The following is a 9,641-nucleotide window of genomic DNA, read 5'->3' on the forward strand; positions in this document are numbered from 1 at the left end:
TGGGTTCGTAACCCTCTAAGTTCTGTCTTGAGCTTATTGACCTCGGTTCTGGGACGGTACTTCTCGTTCATCAAGTGCTTGAATGCTGACCACGGTAGTGCGTACGCATCATCTTGTCCCACTTGCTCTAGATAGGTATTCCACCATGTTAACGCAGAACCTGTGAAGGTATGCGTAGCGTACTTCACTTTGTCCTCTTCAGTACACTTACTTATGGCAAACACCGATTCAACCTTCTCGGTCCACCGTTTCAATCCGATCGGTCCTTCGGTTCCATCAAATTCCAAAGGTTTGCAGGTAGTGAATTCTTTGTAGGTGCATCCTACACGATTTCCTGTACTGCTAGATCCGATGTTATTATTGGTATGTAGCGCAGCCTGTACTGCGGCTATGTTTGAAGCTAGAAAAGTACGGAATTCCTCTTCATTCATATTCACGGTGTGTCGAGTAGTCGGTGCCATTTCCTTCAAAATAGTTAAATGGAACAAGTTAATCATACAGAATATTAAGAGTAGTTAATAGTATTTCGTAGCATAATATGAACTCATTTATAAAAGCTTTTTCTTCATATTAGCGTTTTATAAGTTTAAATTCGGGTAGTACCTACCCGTTAAGTTCATACTTAGTAGCTAATATACAATTCAACTACTACAATTCTATATGAAAAACTGATTATAATAATATTTCGCGTTCAAACTTTTACACAATATTTTACAAACTTACAATACCGCTTATTTTACATAAAGCATGAAATATAGCACACAATAACTTTGATACAAGATAGTTGTGAAGATAATTCTAGCTAGTACACAAGTCGTTCAGCAAAGGCAATAAAGACACGTAATTCATACGTCCAGAAACAAGTCATGCATTCTGGTTTTACTAGGACTACTTCCCATCCTTGGTCTTGTGGAACATAACCGTTATGGCCGTTGATAAGACAGCGTGTTGTAACGTCATCAAAGGGACGAGAGTTACGTAATGTCCAACAGTCCCGTAATAATCTAAAAACCTCATTTCTTACCCCAATTACCGACTCCGTCACTTGTGGGAACGTTTTGTTTAATAGTTGTAGCCCGATGTTCTTGTTCTCACTTTGGTGAGAAGCGAACATTACTAACCCGTAAGCATAACATGCTTCTTTATGTTGCATGTTAGCCGCTTTTTCTAAATCACGAAGTCCTATATTCGGATATACTGAGTCAAAATAATTTCTTAACCCGTTGCGTAAAATAGCATTTGGGTTCCCCGCAATATATGCGTCAAAGTAAACACATCGTAACTTATGGATTTCCCAATGTGATATTCCCCATCTTCCGAACGAAAGCCTTTTATAAACCAAGGCATTCTTGGAACGTTCTTCGAATGTCTTACAAACTGATCTCGCCTTAAATAGTTGTGCCGAGGAATTCTGACCGACTCTAGACAAGATTTCATCAATCATGTCTCCGGGTAGGTCTCTTAAAATATTGGGTTGTCTATCAATTTTATGTTTTTATACTGTAAAATAGACAAGAGTTAGATTCATAAAAAAAATACTTATTAATACAAGCAATTTTTACATATATCATAAAGCATAAGCACACTATATTACATATATTACACCACACGAATATAACTATCTTATTCCGACTCGCTCGTTTCTTCTTGTTCGGTTTTGGTTCGTTTTGCCAAGTTTCTAGGGATATATGATGTTCCCCTAATACGAGCCGTCGTTATCCACATTGGTTTAGAAAAACCTGGTGGTTTAGAGGTTCCCGGGTCATTGTTACAACTTAAGGACTTCGGGGGTTGACGATACATATAAAGTTCATCGGGGTTGGAATTAGATTTCTCTATTTTTATGCCCTTTCCTTTATTATATTTTTTTGCCTTTTTAAATTCAGTTGGGGTAATTTCTATAACATCATCGGAATTCTCGTCGGAATCCGATTCATCGGAGAATTGGTAATCCTCCCAGTATTTTGCTTCCTTGGCGGAAACGCCATTGACCATAATTAACCTTGGTCGGTTGGTTGAGGATTCTCTTTTACTTAACCGTTTTATTATTTCCCCCACCGGTTCTATTTCTTCCTCCGGTTCCGATTCTTCTTCCGGTTCCGATTCTTCTTCCGGTTCCGACTCTTCTTCCGGTTCCTCTTCGGGAACTTGTGAATCAGTCCACGAATCATTCCAATTTACATTTGACTCTTCATTATTATTAGGTGAGTCAATGGGACTTGTTCTAGAGGTAGACATCTATCACATAATATCAAACACGATAAAGGATTAATATATCACATAATATTCATATGTTAAAAATATATAGTTTCCAACAAAAATGTTAAGCAATCATTTTTAAAGAAAACACGGTCGAAGTCCAGACTCACTAATGCATCCTAACAAACTCGATAAGACACACTAATGCAAATTTTCTGGTTCTCTAAGACCAACGCTCGGATACCAACTGAAATGTCCCGTTCTTATTGATTAAAAACGTTCCATATTAATTGATTTCGTTGCGAGGTTTTGACCTCTATATGAGACGTTTTTTAAAGACTGCATTCATTTTTAAAACAAACCATAACCTTTATTTCATAAATAAAGGTTTAAAAAGCTTTACGTAGATTATCAAATAATGATAATCTAAAATATCCTGTTTACACACGACCATTACATAATGGTTTACAATACAAATATGTTACATCGAAATCAGTTTCTTGAATGCAGTTTTTACACAATATCATACAAACATGGACTCCAAATCTTGTCCTTATTTTAGTATGCAACAGCGGAAGCTCTTAGTATTCACCTGAGAATAAACATGCTTTAAACGTCAACAAAAATGTTGGTGAGTTATAGGTTTAACCTATATATATCAAATCGTAACAATAGACCACAAGATTTCATATTTCAATACACATCCCATACATAGAGATAAAAATCATTCATATGGTGAACACCTGGTAACCGACAATAACAAGATGCATATATAAGAATATCCCCATCATTCCGGGACACCCTTCGGATATGATATAAATTTCGAAGTACTAAAGCATCCGGTACTTTGGATGGGGTTTGTTAGGCCCAATAGATCTATCTTTAGGATTCGCGTCAATTAGGGTGTCTGTTCCCTAATTCTTAGATTACCAGACTTAATAAAAAGGGGCATATTCGATTTCGATAATTCAACCATAGAATGTAGTTTCACGTACTTGTGTCTATTTTGTAAATCATTTATAAAACCTGCATGTATTCTCATCCCAAAAATATTAGATTTTAAAAGTGGGACTATAACTCACTTTCACAGATTTTTACTTCGTCGAGAAGTAAGACTTGGCCACTGGTTGATTCACGAACCTATAACAATATATACATATATATCAAAGTATGTTCAAAATATATTTACAACACTTTTAATATATTTTGATGTTTTAAGTTTATTAAGTCAGCTATCCTTGTTAGTAACCTACAACTAGTTGTCCACAGTTAGATGTACAGAAATAAATCAATAAATATTATCTTGAATCAATCCACGACCCAGTGTATACGTATCTCAGTATTGATCACAACTCAAACTATATATATTTTGGAATCAACCTCAACCCTGTATAGCTAACTCCAACATTCACATATAGAGTGTCTATGGTTGTTCCGAAATATATATAGATGTGTCGACATGATAGGTCGAAACATTGTATACGTGTCTATGGTATCTCAAGATTACATAATATACAATACAAGTTGATTAAGTTATGGTTGGAATAGATTTGTTACCAATTTTCACGTAGCTAAAATGAGAAAAATTATCCAATCTTGTTTTACCCATAACTTCTTCATTTTAAATCCGTTTTGAGTGAATCAAATTGCTATGGTTTCATATTGAACTCTATTTTATGAATCTAAATAGAAAAAGTATAGGTTTATAGTCGGAAAAATAAGTTACAAGTCGTTTTTGTAAAGGTAGTCATTTCAGTCGAAAGAACGACGTCTAGATGACCATTTTAGAAAACATACTTCCACTTTGAGTTTAACCATAATTTTTGGATATAGTTTCATGTTCATAATAAAAATCATTTTCTCAGAATAACAACTTTTAAATCAAAGTTTATCATAGTTTTTAATTAACTAACCCAAAACAGCCCGCGGTGTTACTACGACGGCGTAAATCCGGTTTTACGGTGTTTTTCGTGTTTTCAGGTTTTAAATCATTAAGTTAACATATCATATAGATATAGAACATGTGTTTAGTTGATTTTAAAAGTCAAGTTAGAAGGATTAACTTTTATTTGCGAACAAGTTTAGAATTAACTAAACTATGTTCTAGTGATTACAAGTTTAAACCTTCGAATAAGATAGCTTTATATGTATGAATCGAATGATGTTATGAACATCATTACTACCTTAAGTTCCTTGGATAAACCTACTGGAAAAGAGAAAAATGGATCTAGCTTCAACGGATCCTTGGATGGCTCGAAGTTCTTGAAGCAGAATCATGACACGAAAACAAGTTCAAGTAAGATCATCATTTGAAATAAGATTGTTATAGTTATAGAAATTGAACCAAAGTTTGAATATGATTATTACCTTGTATTAGAATGATAACCTACTGTAAGAAACAAAGATTTCTTGAGGTTGGATGATCACCTTACAAGATTGAAAGTGAGCTAGCAAACTTGAAAGTATTCTTGATTTTATGTAACTAGAACTTGTAGAATATATGAAGAACACTTAGAACTTGAAGATAGAACTTGAGAGAGATCAATTAGATGAAGAAAATTGAAGAATGAAAGTGTTTGTAGGTGTTTTTGGTCGTTGGTGTATGGATTAGATATAAAGGATATGTAATTTTGTTTTCATGTAAATAAGTCATGAATGATTACTCATATTTTTGTAATTTTATGAGATATTTCATGCTAGTTGCCAAATGATGGTTCCCACATGTGTTAGGTGACTCACATGGGCTGCTAAGAGCTGATCATTGGAGTGTATATACCAATAGTACATACATCTAAAAGCTGTGTATTGTACGAGTACGAATACGGGTGCATACGAGTAGAATTGTTGATGAAACTGAACGAGGATGTAATTGTAAGCATTTTTGTTAAGTAGAAGTATTTTGATAAGTGTATTAAAGTCTTTCAAAAGTGTATAAATACATATTAAAACACTACATGTATATACATTTTAACTGAGTCGTTAAGTCATCGTTAGTCGTTACATGTAAATGTTGTTTTGAAACCTTTAGGTTAACGATCTTGTTAAATGTTGTTAACCCAATGTTTATAATATCAAAAAAGATTTTAAATTATTATATTATCATGATATTATGATGTACGAATATCTCTTAATATGATATATATACATTAAATGTCGTTACAACGATAATCGTTACATATATGTCTCGTTTCAAAATCATTAAGTTAGTAGTCTTGTTTTTACATATGTAGTTCATTGTTAATATACTTAATGATATGTTTAATTATCATAATATAATTTTAACTATATATATAACCATATATATGTCATCATATAGTTTTTACAAGTTTTAACGTTCGTGAATCACCGGTCAACTTGGGTGGTCAATTGTCTATATGAAACCTATTTCAATTAATCAAGTCTTAACAAGTTTGATTGCTTAACATGTTGGAAACATTTAATCATGTAAATATCAATCTCAATTAATATATATAAACATGGAAAAGTTCGGGTCACTACAGTGAAGAGGTGAGGATACTTCTGTTTCATCTGATCCTCTCGCTCCCAAGTAAACTCATGTCCTCGTTTTGCATTCCAACGTACTCAGACGATCGGAACCTTGTTGCGTTTCAAGGTCTTAACCTCACGGTCCATAATTTCAACAGGTTATTCCACGAAATGGAGTTTGTCATCAATCGTAAGCTCTTCAAGTGGTATGACAAGTTCTGGTTCGACAAGACACTTCTTCAGATTCGACACGTAGAAAGTGGGGTGAACAGCACTCAACTGAGTCGGAAGGTCCAAACAGTAAGCAACGGGTCCAACACGCTCCAAAACTTCAAAAGGACCAATATATCACGGATTCAACTTCCCACGCTTTCCGAAATGGATTACACCTTTCCAAGGTGCAACTTTCAACATAACGCGGTCGTCGATTTGAAATTCACGATCCCCGCGTTTAAGGTCGGCATAACTCTTTTGGCGATCACGAGCCGTCTTGAGCCTCGCTTGAATTTGGACAATCTTCTCGGTTGTTTCATGGACGAGTTCAGGACCGGTGAGTTGTTTTTCACCTACTTCGGCCCAACAAATAGGAGAATGACACTTGCGGCCATAAAACGCTTCAAAAGGTGCGGCATTAATACTCAAATGATAGTTGTTGTTGTAAGAAAATTCGGCTAGCGGTAAATGCTTCTCCCAAGCTTTTCCGAAATCTATAACACAAACACGCAACATGTCCTCTAAAGTTTGAATCGTGCGTTCGCTTTGTCCGTCAAGCTGCGGGTGATATGCGGTAGTCATGTCGAGACGTGTTCCCAAGGCTTCTTGCAAGGAACGCCAAAATCTAGAAGCAAAACGGGTATCTCGGTCTGAAATAATCGATAAGGGTACACCGTGTCGAGATACAACTTCCTTTATGTATAATTGCGTGAGTCTCTCCATCGTATTAGTTTTCTTCATGGCTAGGAAGTGTGCAGATTTGGTAAGACGGTCAACGATAACCCAGATGGTCTCATAGCCTCCTACCATCTTCGGTAGCTTCGTGATGAAATCCATTGTTATTCCTTTCCACTTCTATTGCGGGATTTCGGGTTGTTGAAGTAATCCAGATGGCTTCTGATGTTCAGCTTTGATCTTGGAACTAGTTAAACACTTTCCAACGTAAGTCGCAACATCCTTCTTCAGGTTCGGCCACCAATATTGAACCTTGAGGTCGTGGTACATCTTACCGGCTCCTGGATGAATTGAATACCTTGACTTGTGGGCTTCGTCTAGAATAAGGCTCCGTAAATCTCCATATTTAGGCACCTAAATTCTTCTGGCAAAGTATCGAAGTCCAGTCTCCTTAACCTCGAATCGAGAAACGAGAATGTTCAAGTGCTCATGAGAAATATTCTCCTTCTTGAGAGCCTCATCTTGAGCTACTCGGATCTGGCTGTTGAGATTCATCTGAATGGTGATGTTCAAGGCACGGACACGAAGAGGTACCATTCTCTCCTTTCGGCTCAAGGCATCAGTTACAACATTTGCCTTGTCTCATGTTCAGTTGCTTCTGATCGAAAATGTGTTGGAGGCTTTTGTGGTCGGTGAAGATAGTACTCTTGGTTCCATACAGATAATGTCTCCACAATTTGAGCGCAAAGACAACAGCTCCAAGTTCGAGATCGTGCGTCGTGTAATTTCGCTCATGAATCTTCAGCTGGCGAGAGGCATAAGCAATAACCTTTGTTCATTGCATCAATACACAACCAAATCCATGTTTTAAGGCATCGCAATACACGACGAAGTCGTCACTGCCTTCGGGAAGTGATAAGATAGGTGCGGAGGTTAACTTATGCTTCAGGGTTTGAAATGCCGACTCTTGCTCGGTTTCCCAAATGAACTTTTTCCCCTTATGAGTTAACACAGTCAAAGGATGCGCAATCAAAGAGAAACCTTCAATGAATCTACGTTAGTAACCGGCGAGGCCTAAAAATTGGCGGATATGAGTTGGAGTAGTAGGGGTTTCCCACTTACTGATGGCTCCGATCTTCACGGGATCGACTTTGATGTGATGACTCGGAAATTTCCGATCAAATTTAAACTTTAATCTTTATATGTTTCCGACACGATAAGCAAAATCTGTAATGTTGAGTCTCGAAAGTTTTGAAATCTATGTTCATGTAATCATTTGACCTTTGACTGTTCCCGAGGATTCACGAACAATTATGTGTAATTAAATATATATATATATATATATATATATATATATATATATATAAGTTATATATAATATTTTGAATTAATAAAACACAGTTAAATCATTTTGAAATTTAAAATGTAAAAATTATAAACAGAATAATTAAGTACAATTAAAGTGAATATATAAACATGCATATGATACTACTATTATGAAACTATATGTATATGTATATGATTCCTATTAATAATTGGTATTATATGTATAAATTATATAAATATTCAATATCTAATAAATGTTGTCATATGATATATAATATACTTATTAATTATTAGATAGTTAATAAAATATAAATTCTACATATTAAATTTAATTACAAGTTAAAATGTAAAAGTTATACTAATAACCTTATTTTCATTATAACTGTTAATATTAATAATTGTATTATTAATATTGTTATTATAGAAAAGTATAAGTTATTATGCCATTATTATTATTATTATTATTATTATTATTATTATTATTACTACTTTTATTATTATTACTTTTATTATTACTTTTATTATTATTATTATTATTATTATTATTATTATTATTATTATTATTATTATTATTATTATTATTATTATTATTATTATTATTATTATTATTAATATTATATTATTATTATTTGTATTTAGATTATTATTAATATAATCATAATTATTAATAATAATTATATAAAAGCACTCGTACGATCTCTTTTGCATTCAATCCAGTTTCACGTTATTATCAAACTGTGTTTGATTATATTCCTGTCCCAAAAATCGTACAAATCATCCTCACTAAGAACCAAGTCTGTAACAATCAACTTCTCCTTTTATTTATTTTTTTATTATTATTCTTGTACCTGCTAAAATAAAACTGTTTACCATTCAATCCCCTTTAACAAATGAATTTCACAAAGTCATGAATAAAAACCAGTCGACTTCTTACTTTCTATAATAATTAAAACAGTTTTAAACAGATTCTACTTGTAAATTTAAACAGAAAATAGAAGAAACTCGCAGGTTCCCTGTTACGTCATTTTTTTTATCAAATGTCTGATTTCGAACCAAATTAAAAATCTATAAATGCTGATTTGTTAGAAATCGTCTACTAAAAATAACTGTAAAGTTTCAGAATCCAATTCATTGAATTGGATTCAAATTATCGAGTCAAAGTTTCAGATTCTAAAAGTCAAACATCGTTCTTTAATCAAATTCGTGTTAACTGTTTGATTTCAAGTTCAATTGACAATCCCATTAGTTTCTTAGAATGATTTACAATCTTAATCGTATAGAAATTTTCATTCAAAAAGGTCTTGGCATCGAAATCATATTTTTTTTTATGTTTTTGTTTCAGCGACTGCCGCTGCTACTCTTTTTCTTTAGTTCTGTGGTTTTGATTAATTCATATTCACCTTCATTTTGATTGTTATCCTTCAAATTACGAATAAGTAAACAGTCAGTATTTTTTTTTTTTGCTGTTATGTACCTTTGATCGATGGGATTGTATGAGGAAGAAGATGAAATAGGATAGTTTTTGGATACGCATTATGTTCAAAAGAAAGGGTTTAAATTCAGAAAAAGAGGAACAGCTGATTGGAAGAGTGTTGGTACGGGTGAGTGAGAGGTCTCCGGTTCGATCCACACTTGGGCTAATCTTTTTAGTGAAGATTCATTTTGAGGTAGTTTTATTTAGTACTTATTATTAATACTTTCATTACTTAATAATATTAATTGATATTACTATTAGTATCATG

This window comes from Rutidosis leptorrhynchoides, chromosome 2, assembly GCF_046630445.1.
Source record: "Rutidosis leptorrhynchoides isolate AG116_Rl617_1_P2 chromosome 2, CSIRO_AGI_Rlap_v1, whole genome shotgun sequence".
NCBI lineage: Eukaryota > Viridiplantae > Streptophyta > Magnoliopsida > Asterales > Asteraceae > Rutidosis > Rutidosis leptorrhynchoides.